Here is an 18,301-nt window from a genome sequence, read left to right as displayed (position 1 = left end):
TCTGGCTTTATTCTCTATTATGCTTCCATGGAAACACTTGGATGTATGCATGTATGTGTGTTTTTAAACTTGTTGTCTTTATTATCACCCAGATGTTTTTAAATCATCCTTTTTTCCCCACCTGACTGAAGCTGTGGTGGAGAACATCACTCAATAGTCACAAAGCTGTCAAGTCCTAGTTTCCCGTAGCTTAAATTTATGCAGGCCTTTGCAGAACAAATTAATGATGCCTGCTTTGCGTGTGTGCTCTTCTCTGTCCCCTTCTCATAGCACAGGAATGGGTGAGCTCAACCGCCTTTTCCTGGAACTGGTGCTCTGTGTTGGTGTTCCCATGGGTAGGGGTGCTGCTGTCTTTTGAGGAGGGGGGCATGTGTATTTATGCACATTGGTGCAGTGCATATAACCCCCTCAGCCACCCATGCAGCATCGCCTCACCTTAATGGAATTCTTGTAGCGTTCCCTCAACATTCCTGCAGTGGTGTTGACTGAACCAGGTGCTCCACCTCTTCCTTGAATGTTGCTTGCAGCAAAAACAAGTGGCAACAAAACCTTGCTATTTGGGTATGGAATGGGCTTCCATGGGAGGTGGTAGAGGCCCCACCGATGAGGGTGTTCAAGGATAGGTTGGGCATGCACATGATAGGCATGTCATGAGTGGAGCTAGCTGGAGCTGGGGGTCAGACTAGATGGCCTGGGAGACCCCTTCTGACTTGCTCTGTGCCTAGGTTTCTGTGTTTGTTTTTATTTTTGAAGTGCTTGTTTCTTCTGTCCATACTACAAAATTGTGAGTACAGAATGCAGAATTGGCTTTCAGTTTGGAACACAGGGCAGTTGAAGGTTGTTACTGGTGCAGAGATCTCTGCTGGTAGATTCTAGGAAGGATTACGTTGTTGGAAAGGTGGTGACAGCATGGGCGCTGCTTTGATTTCCCACAATGCCCCTGACAGCGACTTTGTTGGAGTCATTGTGGAAAATGAAAATGGCACAGTCCTAGCTGTAGAGAGTGAGCCAAGCACTCACTCTTTCTTGGCTGACTTTTTTAGGGAGACACATCATCAGATTATGAACAGAGGAGAGAGATGGGGTGGCAGCAGCGGGGGGATGGGGGTGGGGGGAAGCTCCTTTAAGGTTGCTTCTTGCAGATTCTCAGGCCAGCCAGGAGAACAGGCTGTTGTATTTCCCAGTAGCCAGGATGACTCTCTGGGCAGCTTATGAAATATAGTAGCAACAACACACACACAGTAAAGCAATAATATTAAATTAGATGGACATACTAAAACAATAAAATATCAACAATAAAATACAGGAAAACCCAACAACAGATCAACTACCATTCAATTAAACCAAAGGCATGGTAGCATTAATAAAACGAATACCGTATTTTAAAATCTCTTTAAAATAACTATTAAAATATTGGGCAAATAAAAAAGTCTTTGTCTGGTGCTGAAAGGAGTGGAGAGGGAGCAGGCAAATCTATTTGGGGAGTTGGTTCCAGCATTAGGGTGCCACTCCCGAGAAGGCCCTTCTCCTCATAGCCACTCTCCTTATTTCTGTCAAAGGGGCTCTTGGAGCAGGGCTACAGATGATGATCACAGGGTCTGAGTTGGCACACATGGGAAGAGGTGCGCATTTAGATCCCCTGGCCTCAAGCCGTTCAGGGCTGCAGATATGCTGAAATGCTGGGGAAGCTGGAGGGATCGACCTGTCCAGGATGTGCTGCCTGGGGCCAGATGCAGCCAGGAGGCCACTGCAGGGGAGGCAAGGGTCAAGGCACGGCCGTCTGCTGCCACTGGGAAGAGACGGCAGCGGGTGACTCCCTGCTGAGGGGCACTGAGGTGGCCCTGCGCCACCCTGACCTGGAGGTGAGGGAGGTCTGCATCTGACACATGATGGACAGAGGAGAGCGTCTTCTTCCCTCGGAGGATCACCGGCTGCTTCTGGTGATCCACGTGGGGACGAATGACACCGCCAGGCAGGGGGTGGGCAGGATCGCCAGGGACTTTGAGGCTCAGGGACCTAAAGGCCCAAGTGGCCTTTTCCTCTGTCTTGCCATTCTGGGGTTTTGGGCCAGCCAGGGGCAGGAGGGTCTCCAAGATGAACGACTGGCTCAGGGCGTGGTGCCAGAAGGAACGCTTTGGGTTCCTTGACCACAGCACTCAGTTTCTTCCCAGTAGACTTCTGGCACGGGATGGGACACACCTCACGAGGATGGGGAAAAGGTCCTTTGGAGATGCTCTAGCGAACTTTGTCCAGAAGGCTTTCAACTGAGCCGATGGGGGGTACAGTTCCCCCCAGAAACTTGTCCTGATGGGACAAGTGACAGGAGAGGACTGGGTTTTCGGTCCAGGGTGTTAGAGGTACCACAGGGGCTGATGGGACTCCTATGAAGAGGGTGCCGATTTCAGGGAAGAGGAGGCCCGGGAACCCAAAGAAAGGGATCTGAGGAGAGGAGATGTAGCGTTGTACGTCAGGGAAGGGATAGGATGCAGTGAGATAGAATGCAGCACAGATGGGGATTTGGTAGAGGCAGTCTGGGTGAAACTTAGGGGTTTTGACAGGGAAAGAGACCTGACAGTGGGGGTATGTTATTGCCCTCGAGGTCACCTTGAGACCCTGGATGATGTCCTGACAGGCCAGATTCTAAGGATATCTCAGGGGAGAGACACAGTAATTATGGGCGATTTCAATCTCCCGGATATTTCTTGGGAGACTCACTCTGTGGTGACAGCCAGGCCACGTCGCTTCCTAGATGCCATAGAGGGAGGGTTTTTCACACAGAGGGTCCGGGGGGCAACGAGGGAGGCTTGGTCTTGATCAACAGGGAGGAGCTGATAGATGGGGTACAGATTAGGAGAGCTCTGGATGCGAGTGGTCTCTCCATCCTTTGGTTTGAGATCAAGGGAATGGGGATGAGTGACAGGCCAAGTATTAGAAGCTAGGATATCTCAAGGGCCAACTTTGGTCAAGTGAAGACCAAACTGGGGAAAGTCTCCTGGGAGAGGATACTGGAAGACAAGAGAGTGGAAGAGGGGTGCATGGCACTAAAAAGGGAGGTCTTGGAGGCGCAAGCCTTGATGATACCTCTAGTTAGCAAGGTGGGGAGGGGAAGGAGAGCACCGCCGTGGATGCATAAGGAAGTGATAAGAGGGACTAGATGCAAGAGGAACCTCCGTAGGAAATGGGCACTGGGGCACGTACACAAAAGGGTGTACCAGGAGGGGGAGGCCCGCTGTAGAAGGCTTTCTCACAAGGCTAAGGCTGATTATGAGCTGAGACTTGCCAAGAATATCAGGAGCAACAAAACGGGCTTCTACCAACATGTAAAATAGCAAGAAGAAGGGGAAACAGGTGGTGGGACCTCTTAATAAGGAGGAAGCAGACTTGGTGACTGATGTGAGGGAACAGGCACAGATGCTGAATGACTATTTTGCCTCTGTCATCTCTCCAAATCAGGATGGGGGAGATATATATGGGGGATCAGATGGTGCTGGGGATTTGGAGGCATCAGTTATCCCAATCTTCAAAAAGGGTAGCAGAGGGGACATGGGGACTTACAGGCTGGTTAGCCTTATATCCATTCTGGGAAAGACAATGGAAAGGCTTATAATAGAAAGAGATCTAGTAACCCTACATAGAGAAGAGAGGTTGGTGGCAATGCAATATGGTTTCTGCAAACACAGGTCCTGCCAGACAAAATTTGTGGAATTCTATGACAAGGTTTCAAGGTGGCTAGACAGAGGTGACTTAGTGGATGTTGTCTACCTGGATTTCAGCAATGCCTTTGAAAAAGTGCCACATGCTGTCCTGGTTGAGAAATTGAGGAGTTTTGGGATACACCGATGCACTGTCCAACGGATTAGGGCATGATTGACGGATGAAAAGCTGAGGCTTACTATTAGTTCGGAATCATTAGGATGGTGGCCGGTGATGAGCAGGGTCCCCCAGGGACCAATCCTGTTCAGTCTTTTGATTAATGACCTGGAAAAGGCACTGACAAGTCTGCTGATCATATTTGCAGATGATACTAAAATGGGGGCAGTGGCCACAACGGAGGAGCAGGTACTCCAGATCCAAAAGGATCTGGACAGACTATGGAAGTGGGCAGGAGACAACAGGATGGCGTTCAGTGTGGATAAGTGCAAGGTCTTGCACTTGGGGCATAGGAATAGATGTCATAAGTACAAGTTAGGTAACAAGTGTCTGGAGAGCAGCACTTGTGAAAGGGACCTCGGGGTGCTGGTCGACTGCAGGCTGAATACGAGCCTGGTTGCATAGCCAGAAGAGTGGCTTCTAGATCGAGGGAGGTTATACTACCACTCTATAGCTGGGATATTGTGTTCAGTTCTAGGCTCCACATTACAGAAAGGATATAGCAAGGTTGGAATCGGTGCAGCAAAGGGCCACTAGGATGGTGGTTCTTGTGATGTGAGACTGAGGGAAGTGGGCCTTTTCAGCCTTGGGACGAGGAGACTCAGAAGGGACCTATTAGTGACATACAGGTACGTGACGGGGTGCCACGCAGAGGTGGGTTGTGACCTTTCCCCCCTTGCAGTAGAGGGCAGGATGCATTCTAATGGAGCAAAGCTCGGGGAAGCAAGATTTAGGGTGGATGCCAGAAAGTACTTCCTGATGGCTAGGAACCCTAGGGATAGGGCTTCCTCGGGAGGTGGTTGAAGCCCCACCAGTGAGAGTGTAGGATAGGCTGGATATGCACAGGGTAGGCATGTCATGAGTGGAGCCGGGGGTCAGACTAGATAGCTTCTGTCTCATTCTGTTTCTATGTGAATGCTTTGACTTGGACCTGGATTTCAGCTGATAGTCAGTAAAGTTGATAGAGTCGTGGCGTTACATGTTTTGAAAGAAACAGGTGGGGTTTGGGAGCAGAGGGGAACCAGGTGCAGGCCCCACTCCTTGATCTTGTCATGAGGCATTGGGAGAGAGGAGCTGCCCAGTTGGAGGGCCTCTGTAGGTCTCACCAGCTGGCTTTCTACCAAGAACCTCCTTGAGGGTGGAGCTGCAGCATTATTGAAAGGGCAGGACTGGAGAGAATCTTTCCCTTTGTGCTACTTTGTCTTGTTAGCTGCAAAAGTTTGCCTTGCATGTGGCGGCCTGGGGGAAAGGAGGGAAGGGACCAGCACTGGGCACTGCTGCTGAATGGAAGTCCAATTTCAAAAGGGACTGAACAAGCATCAGAAACGCATCCTGCTAGGGTGCTGGAACACGGGCACCTTCCTTGGGACACTGTGGGTCATGCCGGCTGGTGCTGGATGTCAGACTAGATGGCTCGGGAGACCCCTTCTGACTCGCTCTGTTTCTGTGTTTCTATGCCAAAACACATGGTGGTCCCTTACGCTGCCTCAGACCTTTGGGCCCTCTAACCAAATACAGTCTGCTTGTACGGGCAGTAGGTCTTCAAGGGCTCAGATGTGCTTAAGGGACGTTAACCCAAGATGCCAGAGACTGAAGCTGGGACATTGCACATGTGTTCTCATGGTGCTGTGGCCATCCCCACTGCCATGTGCCTTATGCAGCCTGCTGATTCTCCGCTGGGCACCAGTGGCACTGTATGTAGGGTTACTCTTTTCAGCAAGATGCTAGTCATCACATGATTATTAACTCTTCTCACTTAGGAATGCAAGTTGCTAAATCCAGGATGTTTAAAACTTCTGAAAGTTTTGGAACAGGGACTGGGATAACTGTTGAAGAATCTTATTGTAAAATAGGAAGGTGTTTCAGTTTCCTTGTGGGTGGGTGGGTGTGTTGGGGGGTGTCCTTCTCCAGATGTTGCAATTCCGTTATGTAAAATTTAGTAGAATCATGTAATGGCTCTGAGACAGATTGAAAATCTAAGAGAATCTGGCAATCTGTCCCTGTGCTGGAACTGACTCAGTGTGATGCAAGCTGAGCCAGTTGGGTCTAAGCTAGGCCAGAGTTTGCACTGAAGGGAAAAGAGAAAAGAAAAGAAAGCTCGCACAAATAGTATTGATTGTGCAATTTTTGTAAGTTTATGCAAGCTATGAAGCGTTAGGCAATTGTATGACAGTATTTTGCTTTTTTTGTACAAACAAGCACCCCAAAAGTCTGTGTATATAGCATGATTTGCACAAATTGGCTGATTTTATACAAATGGTACTTACCCCATGTGCTTTTTCAATGCCAATTTGCGCAAAATAAGCTAAATAGCATAATTTGCACAGAATGACACATAAAGCGATGCCAATAGGGCAAACTGCACAATTTGTGCAAATTTCCTTACTGTGTTAAAAATGTGTGAACCATGGGCCATCTTGGAGACAGAAGTCTGTGAAAAAGAACCTGAGTCAATTCGCTTCTTATCGCAGGATGGGAAGCAACCAAGAAGTCTGTCAAGCCCACACAAGCTGGGTTTCACAGCCCCAGCACATCCCTACCTGTAATATTCATGAGTGCATGTGTTAAAGTTGAAACTACCAACAGGTGAGGGGCGTACACACACACACACACACACAGAAAGAGATTCTGTCACATTTACTTCTTGCATCTATGCTTTCTGGGCTCCTGATTCTTCCAGCAGGTTGCCTCTTCCTCTCTTCTGGGATAGTCATAGTGGTGGACGCAACTTATTACATAACTCCTGCTGGCCATGACGGCACCGCAATGCAACCGAGCCATCTAAATGGACAGCATGATTGCCCCATTGTATGAGTGAGTGAGGGTGGCAAAACGGAACAGAGCCAGCTCTTGATATGAAACACTGGGATCTTACAGCCACATGAAGCTGGACAGGGTGGGTATCCAGCAAGCAGGGAGAAGACCAAGTGAAGGGGAAATGGCACATGGAAGAGGGCAGGGTGGATGCTGCAGAAATGAGCAGTGATTTGTGACAGGGGAGGGGAGCTCCTGCCGCCCAAGTGGCTGCTTTTTGAAAGGTGCCGTAGCATCTTCCCAAAGGTGCATTTGTGTGGTGGGTGGGTGGGTGGTTAACATATTCCTGGAAAACGGTGTTGGGAGTTGTGTTGCAGCATCTCAGTGCAGATGATATACAAAGAGGTGTTGAACTAGCCTCAGAAATTTAGCTCATCACACCAAGAAAAGGAGCTGCTTCTGAAATTAAATTCCTGGGAGCTTTAGCCCAGTTGGCAACTCCCAAGCTCACAAGATTTCACAATTCAATTTGAAATGCCGGCACAGGAACCCATCATACTGAAGCGAGCCATTTGTTGCATTAAATCCCTCCTCTTCTCGAAAGAAGCACACACAAATGGTTCTCAGGTTGTTTTTGGCCAGAAACAGCCCTGCTTAGGGAGCTGGAGCTTCTTCTCCAGTCCATATGGGAAGGAATTTTTGCTACAATGGGAAGACTCTCAGATTAGGAGCTGGCAGTTTGTTTCTGTCAGAGCCACTGCAACAGGGTGTGTGCTACCCTTTAATATGTCCCCTGATAGGTTGATCTCCATTCTGCTTTGTTTTGACATGCCTGTGTGGTGCTGAACCCTATTAAGATGGTGCAAAGACCCAATTATAGAAACTACAAAGACATGCAAGAGTAAGCAAAGGGGGGAACCCATATAAAAGGATTAGAGATCAAAAATAGAATGGTTTCACTGAAGCTCCATCACGATACATAAGACAAGGACACATGATAGCTGCAGGAGTCCAAAGAACAAAGACTTAACAATTCTGTAACAAGGTGTGTGGTTATTTGAGCAAATAGACAATTCCCCCCATTCTCTCTGGAAATAAGACTGCATTTAAATAGCGATAGACAGAACATTTCAGACTTCCCAGCCCATTTGGGACATCATTTGGATGTCACGAGCCAGTCCCTTCCCCCCTTCCTTCTGGGTTCAAACTTAAGACAGTCCCTTGAAGGGCAGTTCTTTTACCGAAACATAACCTATTACAGAACAGTAAGAGCCCTGGATGGCCTTCTGCCAAAGCTGAGGGAGAGACTTCTGCCTGTGGAAGGAGCTGAATCCAAACCGGAGCCTGGAAACTTCCCCAGCTGGGCCCCAGCCTTGTGCTCCTGGACAGCGAGACGGCAAGCAAATGGCAATGGTCGCACTGCTTCCCACCTCGTGTGAAATCACTAGCTGACCATGAAGCCACAAAGCCCTCGTGGCTCCTGCCTGCAGCACCCCCTCCCCAGAATCTGATGATGGATCCCTCTGATCAGCCTGCAACACGGGCCTTACCACAAGTCTGGGGAACGTCTTCAGCCTCACCACTGGAAGAACGTCCTGGTCTCCCATCAGTCCTGTGCAGGATCAGAGGAGAGCGGATCACCAAGAAGGCCTGTCGTGGACAAGCAAAACAAAACAAGATTCGACCCACCTTTACCTACACTGAACCCCTGGGCAGGATGCACTTGCCAGAGGCCACTCCGAATGTGCCAGAGGGTGCACACAGTTCCCCACACATCCCTCTGCCCCCCAGCCCCAGCAGCAGATGAGCCTCAGGTGAGGGAGCATCACACTTACAGTTGTGCGCTGTGGACAAGCTGGCTGCAGACATGGGAGATCGCAGAGACGTCCCAACAGTGCGTTTGACGTCACTCACCTCTGCTGGGAAGCGCCCACTGGGAGACCGACCACTGCCTCCTGCCGCTTCTGCTGTGCAGTCGTCACGCCCCAATTGCGTGGAAGGAGCCCGTGGGTCACGTGCGCTGCCCTCCTCTCTGTGGTTGCCCATGCCCTGAAGCCAAGTCTGAAGGTGGGAAGTCCGCAGAACATGGGGAGGAGTCCTCGTGGCTGAGTGCATGGGGCAGCATGCATGTATTCTGCCAGCTTCCCTCATCAAACCACAGTGTGGACAGTGTAGGGGAAGGGCTACCTTGGGAGTAACTGTAGATGGTCCCAACATCTCACCTAACAGGTGAGATTGTGTGGAGAGAAAATGTTTGATAAGAGCGGTTGGGTGTAAGTTAATCCAGCTGAATGCCGTCTGGTTGGGTGACTGAGACCCAGGCAAATAACAAACCTGGGGTATTTATCGGAGTCCTAAGAGGCTCATTACACGTGGTTTGCTCCTTCCAGACCTTCTTCTTGTAGGAATATAGGAAGGTGCACCAACTAAGGATGAATGTGTTTAGAACATCTGTTTGATTTGCCTTTTGTGCATTGTCGGGTGCCCTTTTTCCCCATTGTCTGCTGGTTGATGGCATTGCATATTTTTTAGGAATGCACCAGAGTCTTATATTCTTTGTTCTTATTAGCGTAAGGGCACATTTATGAAACTCCCAGGTAAAGAAAACTAGACCACAAGCCCATGGAATGAACTGGATTCTTACAACTCCGAGAAAGCCGGTCTTCTGCAGAATCTCTGGGTCAGAGTCACAGAAATCCAAATTCCATTGATTCTGTGGTGGATTTCTTGTCGGTCCATCTGATTGGCAGTGCCTGCCCAGGATTTCAGCGAGAGATCTTTCCCAGCCCTGATGGAGATGCTGCTCCCTTCTAGGTTTGTTTGGTTTTGCAAAGTTTGGAGGTGTTCGCACTAGGGGCGTGTGAGAAATTCATTTCAGGTTTTGTCTGTCTGTTTTAGGCTTCACCCATTTTAGACCCTGTAGCCCACGCATGCAGCCAAGTGCCATCTGCGGTCAAAGTCTGTATATCCCTGAGCTTAATAAGGAAGGGGAGAAGACCAGACTGAGTAAATTTGAAAAATGCATGCAAAAATGTGCATTTCTGAAAAATGCACACACAAATTCTTTAACCGATAGGATAATTCTGTGTACATTTTAAAATGTACATGGAGATGGATTAACCCTATAAAGAAAGCCACCGCCTTGGATTCAGAACACCTGAACGGGGAGGTCATGCATAGGACATTTCAAAGACTTTCATATGTGGGGGTCATCATAAGTCAGAGATGATTTGACGGCACAGAGCAGCAGCCGCAGCAGCAGCAGCAGCAACTCAAAACTGCGCATGATTCCTGCATTTCTCTGAGAAACCACACATAGTAATATGCACATTTTGGAGTGAATGCAGGGGAAGCTCATAATCTGATATGGACACAAGTTGGAATAGGCTTTGAGGAGGAATTGAGATAACCTTGACAAGCTCAGGTTTTGCTGATTTGCACATTCCCATTGTGCGCACCTATGCACTCACCGAATTGGATGTCTCAGCATATGAATCCATTTGAACTGCTAATCTTGGTCCGTGGAGCTGAAACAGTCCCAAGTCGTGGTCTTGCCCAGCCCGCCCTTGTCCCTGCTTTGAGGCCCTTCTCTGTGTAACCACTGCAGTGTTCTTTTAGGCCTTGGAGGGATACAAAGCAAGACAGATGGTTTCCCACACATTTCCCCCTCCAGCTCTTTCATCTTTCATCTAACTATTAATTCATCTGTTTGGATGGATACATTCACGCATGGAACCAAGATGAATAATAATGAGATTTTTAATAACTCCTTGCATTTGCATTCCTAGTAACTCTTTACATGGTTCTAGCTGATTAAAATGAATCATTTACATAATTAACATATGGTTATAGTGTTGGCTTTAATATGCTGATTATCTCACTTCTGTTGTCTAGAGTCAATTGGATTCAAACTGTAACAATTGTTTGAAGTGAGAATAGTTTATTCCTGTGAGGGTTGCCGGATATTTGCCCAAGGGCCTGATTAGAAGCGGCACAACTGTCCAAGAACTTCTTCAAGTGTTGTGCATAAAAGGGACATGTGTGTACTGGAGTAAATCTGATCTCCTTGGGCAAAGCTTTTAAAACAGCTTTGTATATGGGATATAATATAAACCCTTTTAACCACCAGTAACATACCTTGTTTGTTTTTTTGTTTGTTTGTTTTCTAGACTTCGCAACGGTCCAAGTTGTCTGGGTGGTGCACAACAGCATATTTGCAAAACAATATGAAATATGCAATTAAAACATATTAAAACACTGTAAAAGTTAGCAATACAAAATTTAAACTGAATAAAAACACAAAAATACATGTTGAGAAGACTCCGAGAAACCCTGTCTAGCAACTGTAGGCTCGAGAGACTAATGAAAGGCCTGGCCATAGAGGACAAGCTTTACCTGGTGCAGGGAAGAATGTGAAGTCGGCACCAGGCAGGCCTCAGTGGGGAGCTCGTTCCATAACTGGGGGTGGCTGCTGAGCAGGGTCTTCTCCCTGCTGCCACCCTCCGAGCCTCCCTTACTGTGACAAGTATTTTGTCCCCTCACTATTGACCAATTGCTCAAGCGTAATAATTTTCTACATTCCCAATGTTTAGAAGCAAATGCCAGGCCTTAGAATTATAGAATCTTAAAACAGAGCTAGAAGAGGCTGGAGGACCATCAGGTCCAACCCCCTGCTTGGTCAGGACACCAAGGTAAACCATCCCTCTCAGCTGCCTCTTGAATGCCCCCCATGTGGGAGAGCCCACAACCTTCCTGAGTAGCTGTGTCCACAGTTGTATTGCTCTAGTAGTCAGAAAATTCCTCCTGATACGCAGCCGGAACCTGGCTTCTTGTAACTTGAGAATGTTATTCCATGTCCTGCACTCTGCGATGATTGAGAAGCGTGCAGGATTTTCTCTTTGTAACAACCATTCAATTATTTCTGTTTCCCCTCAGTCTAAACATGCCCAGTTCTTTCACTCTCTTCTCATCGGGCTGTTTCCAGTTCATGGATTATCCTTGTTGCCCTCCTCTGAACCCTTTCCAGCTTATCTCCATCTTTCTGTGGTACTCAGACCTGGACACAGTACTCCAGATGAGGCCTACCCTTTCCTGAGTAAAGGGGAACTACTACTTCCCAGGAATCCAATAGCATTTGCCCTTTTTGCAGCCATATCACATTGTTGACTCGTAGATCACAAGCTGAATATAACAATCCCAAGATACTTCTCACTTGCAATATCACTGAGCCAAGTATTCCCCATCTTGTAATGATGCATTTGCTTTCTTTTTCCTAGTGGCAGAACTTGGCATTTGTCCCTGAATTTTATTCTGTTGTTTTCATCCCAGAGCTGAAAACCTACCAAGATCCCCTCGGACCGTCTTTCTGTCTTCCAGGGTAATAGCTGTCCCACCCAGTTTTGTGTCATTTGTGAATTTGATAATTGTTCCCAAGTAATTAATGAATTCATTGAAGAGCACTGGGTGCAGGACTGAACCCTGCGGTATCCCATGGGATACCTGCTTTTCCAGTTTGAGAAGGTGCTACTGATGAGCACTTTTGAGTCCAGTTCTGTACCAGGCCTTGCAGGTTTGAACTCATTCAACCCAATTAGATGATCCTTGAGCATTTGCCCACCAGTCTTGAGCTGTCATCCTGCTCCATCAGCTTGTACTTCCCCTCCATTGGGGAAGTCATGGCACTTCTTTCGGGAGAAGACTGAGCCAAAGCAGGAATTGAGTGCCTCTGCCTTTTATGTGTCATCTATTGTCATTTTGCCATTCACATGCAGTAGCTGAACCCCCATTTCTTTCCTCTGACTTTGGACATAACTGAAGACTTTGTTGTTGTTGATGATGATGATGGTGCTTTAAGCATCCCTTGCTAGCCTCTGTTCTTTCGTAGCTGTAGCCTTGCTAGAGATATCCGTACAATCATGTGCCCCCTGCCTTGCATATTTGAATAAAATCTGTGCTATTCTTCCTTTGCAGCCTGGCCTTCCTTGTATTTTCCATACATGTCCTTTTTGTTCTATCTCTAAGCTTTTTCTAAAGCCACATGAGTTTCTTCTGTTGTCTTCTACCCCATTTCCTTGTTGGAATTGTTTGTAATTGTGTCTTTAGAATTTCCTTCTTAAAAATACCCTCCCGTCGTGGACTCTCTTTCTCATTAGAGTCACTTGCCATCAGTCTGTATTTATCATTGCTATGAATTTATTGATACTGGCTTTTCTAAATTCCAGGGTACATACTTGGCTATATTTGGCCCATGTACCACATGGAAGGATCAGTAGACACCGGGATGCAGAGACTTCACAAGACTGAGTAGGGATGATGGGAACTGTAGATAAAACAATTAGCAGGTCTGTCCTTGTTTTATGAGAAGGGGGAAGCTGCAGCCTTGGGATGTTTGTGGCTAGTCATTTTGAATGGAGTCTTTGAGATCAGGGATGACAGACTGATTAATACAATATAAACATGGGTACTCCACACAGCAGCAGTTGTCGCAGGGTGCTACGTGTGAAGAACTGAAGCTGGTGTGAGATCTGGGAGGGGTTCCTTTCACACATGTGAAAGAACCTACAATGACCATCCAACTGTCGCCCAAAGTGGAACAGAAGGGGGGAAAGTGGTTTTAGCTCTTCACTACAGGGACAGGTGGATCTGTCAAATCTATCCATGCCATGTCCATGTATTGTGTTTTTGTTGTTGTTAGTTTGTTTTATATATTTTGGTGAATGATTTTTTTTCAAATTGATACCTTAATGTATACTCTGATGGGCACAGTATTCCTTGATTGGGTCTGCACAGCATCTTTTGTACTTCCTGTTTTCAAATTTGTGCATATTTTGAAGCACAAATTTTGTGGAAGGCATCACAAGCCTGGAAATGTATGGCTTGCCATCTGTTTTAGCATTTGGTTCAAGGAGGTGTGGATAGATTGGTAGGGAACTCAGCAGAACAAATTCCACCCCAATCTCTTGTCAAGTGCCCTGTTCCCAAAGCTGGTCACTCCGTTTCCCTTTTCAGCGGCGAGCTGATATTTTTACTCAGGGACCAGATAACTGATATAGAAGAGGCAGGTGCGCGCAGCACATTTACTAGCTTCTCAGAAAACTCTGGAGGCTTCAGGGACAGCACTTTTCAGGAAAATTGGGGTCATGGTAGTATTTTTGGAGGTGGGCTGAGGGAGTTTATTTGACAGTACCAATGCAAAAAAAGGCCAAGTTACCATGCCGCAAAATTTACAGGGTTATCTTCAATCTAAAAAATCTTTCCATTGATGGCTTCTCTTTTGCTCATGTTCTTCTGCGAAGCTGATGGTGTAGCAGTAACTGTCTAAGCATAACTAGAATCCACTGTGGATGGTCTGAAATAACCATGGAAGGAAAAGTCTTTCTTCAAATTAGCCCAGTTGTATGCATGTATTTGAAAGCTTTGCAAGTTATAGAAGATGGAGAGAATTCTCTTGTATTTGAGAACTTCAGAACATAGATGAATATTTGAATAAAAATTGTGTTAATTGCCTTTCTGTTGTATACAATTAAGCCTGCTCTAGACATGATTAATTGTAACTGCCTTTGACATTTATCCATAAAAGCCTTGAGGTCACAAAGAGATGGAGGAAAAAGGGGGTTGGTATGTATGTCAGTGTATGGAATACTAATGCATTTTTGACCCCAAATGAGAATAATGATATTTCTGCATCAATGACAGATAATTGATTTTCTACTAGGGGCTTGTATCTTGCATCCTTATGAGTGCTGCCTAGGGTAGCCCCTCCTCAGTTTTCATATGCTGCTTCTTTTACAAAGATAGGCTGTTCTTGAAATGTGAACATGGTTAATCCAGAAAGAGGGCCACCCAAAGGTGTGATGCAGTACAGGAAAAAGTAAGTCGAATGTACCAGTTAAGCAGAATTCAAGGAAGCATGTAGGAGCATCTCAGTTTCATCCACGAGGCTCATCCCCCAATATTGTTGCTTATTTCTTTTAGTGTCTGTCTGTCTGTTTGTCTGTCTGTCTGTCTGTCTGCATTTCAGCAGCATCCTCATTCCATAATATTGTCTGTTCTAGGTATGGGAACATCAGGTCCAGAATTCTGCCCACACAATGGCCATCCAGCTGCCTATAGCAACCCACAGCTGGGGCATTCATAGGATACTGCCCCGAGTCATGTTTCTCAGCACCTATTTTGCACTGTCTAATCCCCCATTAAAACCATCCAAACTGGTGTCATCGTTTCATTTTCAGGTACAATTTTCCTGAACTCTGCACTGGAAAGTTGAGGATAAGGGAATCTGCAAAATTTAAACTGAAGAGAGAGCCCCTACAGTCCCCACATGTGAATAGCGAACAGTAAAAGGTGTTTCCAAGGGCTGTAAAAGGGGTAAGGCTGTCTCCACTCTTCATGTTTTTCAGATGCAAGGGGAGAATCTTCAAAAGGGATTTCCAGAAGTCAGTTTTCAGCATGCTACCTCTGCACAGTGTCTGAACAGTCATCAGTGACTCGCTATTGGAGGAGCTTTAAGAAGGAAGCTGGCTTTTGGACTACTTTGGATTTTAGAGCTGGGGCGGTGGGGGGGTATAGAGGGTGGATATGTATCACTCTTCTCGTTACGTGTCTTCCTTCTGAACCATCATTGCTGTGAACAACTGCATAGGCTGTACAACATTTGGAAGACTGGTATTGGGAAACCAAACCCCCAAATAGCTTGTTTTGCATGCTCCGGTGTGCCCAAGACAGAGCCTTCATAGCAAGTCAGAAAAGGAATTTGCTGGAACGTTCTTTGGGCGTGTACTGAGCTTGGATGGATGAGTGAGGAGAAGGTGACCTGCTCCTGAACTGGTGTCCCCGGGCAGTTGCAGCCTTCCTCCTGTTATTGGCATTTATAGGCAGATGACCTTTGGCCAAACAGTCAGTCGTGTGTGCATGTGTCAATGAAGTGATCTCTTGTTCTAAGTTGCTGTGGTACAGCCCGGCTTGCGGAGTTCAGGGGAGTGGCATGGGGTGGAGCCTTGCATTTAAGGCTGGCGGGCGGGCGGCCACGGAGGGGTTGGACCGTCCCCATTAAAAGCAAGCACTCCTGTACATAGGAGGCTCGTGTGCATGAGTTTTGTATGTAGAAGGAACCTTCAACATGACCAAACATGCACATATTTGAGACTCTTCCCATAGCAGGTTCAGTACGAAACAGAGCAGGGAGCCTCTGATCTTGGCACTTATCAGTGCCTGTATGGGAGACAGTCAGGAGAGCTTTGTGAAGCAATGTGAGTTCCATGATAGAAGAACATTGTGATGCAAAAGACAAGCTACATTAGTATTTCTGGCTTGGAACTCCGGCCAGGGATAATTGTAGAATTCAGTGGGGCTGTATCGGAGCTATCAGGACATTTTGCAGCCTGAGCAGAGAACCAGGTGGTGCCTCTCCAATCGATGCACAAAAGCTGACTGGCCTGGCAGCTGGATTTTTCTTCTGTGCTGATGATGGGACACCACGCTCCAGGATGCGCAAAAACAGCAAGCTAACTCTGGGGAAATAAGGCAGGCCCCGTGACATGCAGTTTTCTCCTGCATTTGCCATCTTTTCAATCTGCCTAGGTGACTGCCTCCCTTTGTCTAATGGTAGAAGCAGCCATGAGGATGCAGCAAATTCACCTCCACCCACACTTCCCAGATCTTCCTGATGATCAGGTTGTGGCTCTCCAGATGGTTTGGGCTGTACCTCCCACCATTGCTTGTGATTATATTTGGAGCTGTGGCTTGGCAACATCGGCAGGAAGCACACACTGCCCATTCTCCTGCTCTCTGATATGAGGGGCTTCAAAAAGTGTCCGCACTTTCGTATTTCATATTTTATAAATAAGTTTTATATATTTTTGCTGATGGTGTTAAAAGTTGGTACGACTTGCATCGCAAAGGAAGGTGAATATGTACAAAAGTGATGTAATTTGTTTTTGAAATTCTTAATAAATAGAGTTTTAAAAAGTGTGGAAACTTTTTGAAGACCTCTTGTATTTAAGAAAGACTGAAGGAGAGGGTTGTCAGGGACTGGAGATGGGTGCCTTTTTCAGATAAAGCAGCCAACCTGGTGGACTTCAGAGGTGTTTGGACTGCAACTCCCAGAATCCCCATCCAGCAGGGCCATTGGCTGGAAATTCTGGGTGTTGCAGTCCAAACCTGTCTGGAAGGCACAAGGTTGGGGAAGGTTGATGCAAAGCATTCGCTATGCCAACAAGTCATGGTTCCTTCTCATCATTATCATTATCACCATGATCATCCCAAACCTGCAGTTGTGCTTGAATTCTGTCAAAATCTGCTCTTTGGGATCAGCTGTTAACCTGATTATCTGGGAAGGGGCGAGATGATTGTAGTGCTGGACATGGGCGTGCATTGAGCACTTACGAGCTGGAACTTCACAGTGCAAAGATCAAGCATGTCATCCCAAACATGCTCTTTTAAGTCAATCGTTCATCTGACCCTGTATTGAATTTCCAATAGGGCCTGGCAATTGTGGAGCTTACAAGCATGGACTGGGTGAGAAACATATTCTGTTGAGATTTTTTATGTGAATTCATCAACTAGACACCTCTGAAGGCAATCAGGGAACCAAGATAGAGTTGCATGTCAAAACTGTAGTTTTATGATCTTTGCAACTCAGTTTGTCAGAATAATGCACACAAAAATGTGTATTAGCAGGAAATATGTGCATTAGCAAAAGGTGCATAAACTGCATTTAATCAATGAAAAGTGCTCAATGAAATGTGTGTTTTTGAAAAATAAGTGCAGAAATGTGCAGCAAAAATAATTTTGTGACTTTTCCTACTTCCAAAAATAATATATCCCCCAAATGCTCAAGAATATATGTGGAATAGAACAGTCTGAAAAGCTGTGAGATCCATCCATCTTCAAAGCGAACAACTCCTGTGATTATTCTCCCTGGTAGGTCGTATTTGGACATGCATCAGTTCTGAATATGACAAGTCATTCTGGTGATCATGGCCAATGGCTGTTGTTGAGCCCCACCTTTCTCTATAGCTGATGCCAATGTTGAAATTTCTAGTACAGGGACCACAGAAATGGAAGGGATCTTGCCATGCATCCTAAGCTATCAATTTTGGCTATTCCCTCTGCACCCGCCCCCCACCCAGGCATACACGCTGGAACAAATGAGGTGATATTTCACTCCAGCCTCACCAGTCCCTGCCCACTTCAAAGAAATGGCAAGTTTGCAGTAAAAACAAAGGGACCAAAACTGCAGTAAGCGCTTGACTTGCTCAGGATGTTAAACTATCTATATATGTATATGAGTGAATTAATGCTCCTGCAGTCTGTTGCCTAGTGATACTCACATAGCCATAGAGTTGTACTTATGTTTTAACAAGTCTTTCCCATGCACCCTCCCCCACCCACAAAAAAAAGAAAGTACGCTGGGAAAGTAAGCAAGCTGCAGGTATTTTATGACTCCTACCATTTCTGAGCAAGTAAGCTTAGATGTGGAGAAAAGAAGAACACGGATGCTTAAGGGAATGTTATTCCCACATATAAAAGAAGCACATTTTGCCTTTCCATGTAATCTTGATGCTACTTTATTGCTAAAAAAGGTGCAACCGTATCTACTGATATGGATTGGGTTTCTTTAGTTTCCAGCAGCATATTAGGGAAAATAATTAAAAGGAGGGAGAAGGCTGTTCAGGAA

The 18,301-nt window shown here is 46.4% G+C and overlaps 1 long non-coding RNA gene across 1 annotated transcript; it reads left to right on the top strand.

The window, feature by feature from the left end:
• The first annotated feature begins 1,160 nt into the window (after positions 1-1,160).
• On the top strand, positions 1,161-16,751 carry LOC123017276. Its single transcript, XR_006413572.1, has 3 exons — positions 1,161-1,170; positions 8,235-8,238; positions 16,686-16,751. It is a non-coding gene; the product is annotated as an uncharacterized LOC123017276 (long non-coding RNA).
• Positions 16,752-18,301: the final 1,550 nt, after the last annotated feature.

The sequence above is a fragment of the Varanus komodoensis genome, unplaced genomic scaffold (assembly GCF_004798865.1).
Source record: "Varanus komodoensis strain SLA01 unplaced genomic scaffold, ASM479886v1 scaffold90, whole genome shotgun sequence".
Classification (NCBI taxonomy): domain Eukaryota; kingdom Metazoa; phylum Chordata; class Lepidosauria; order Squamata; family Varanidae; genus Varanus; species Varanus komodoensis.
Note: the sequence above shows the minus strand (reverse complement) of the source record. Positions and strands in the feature narration are given on the sequence as shown.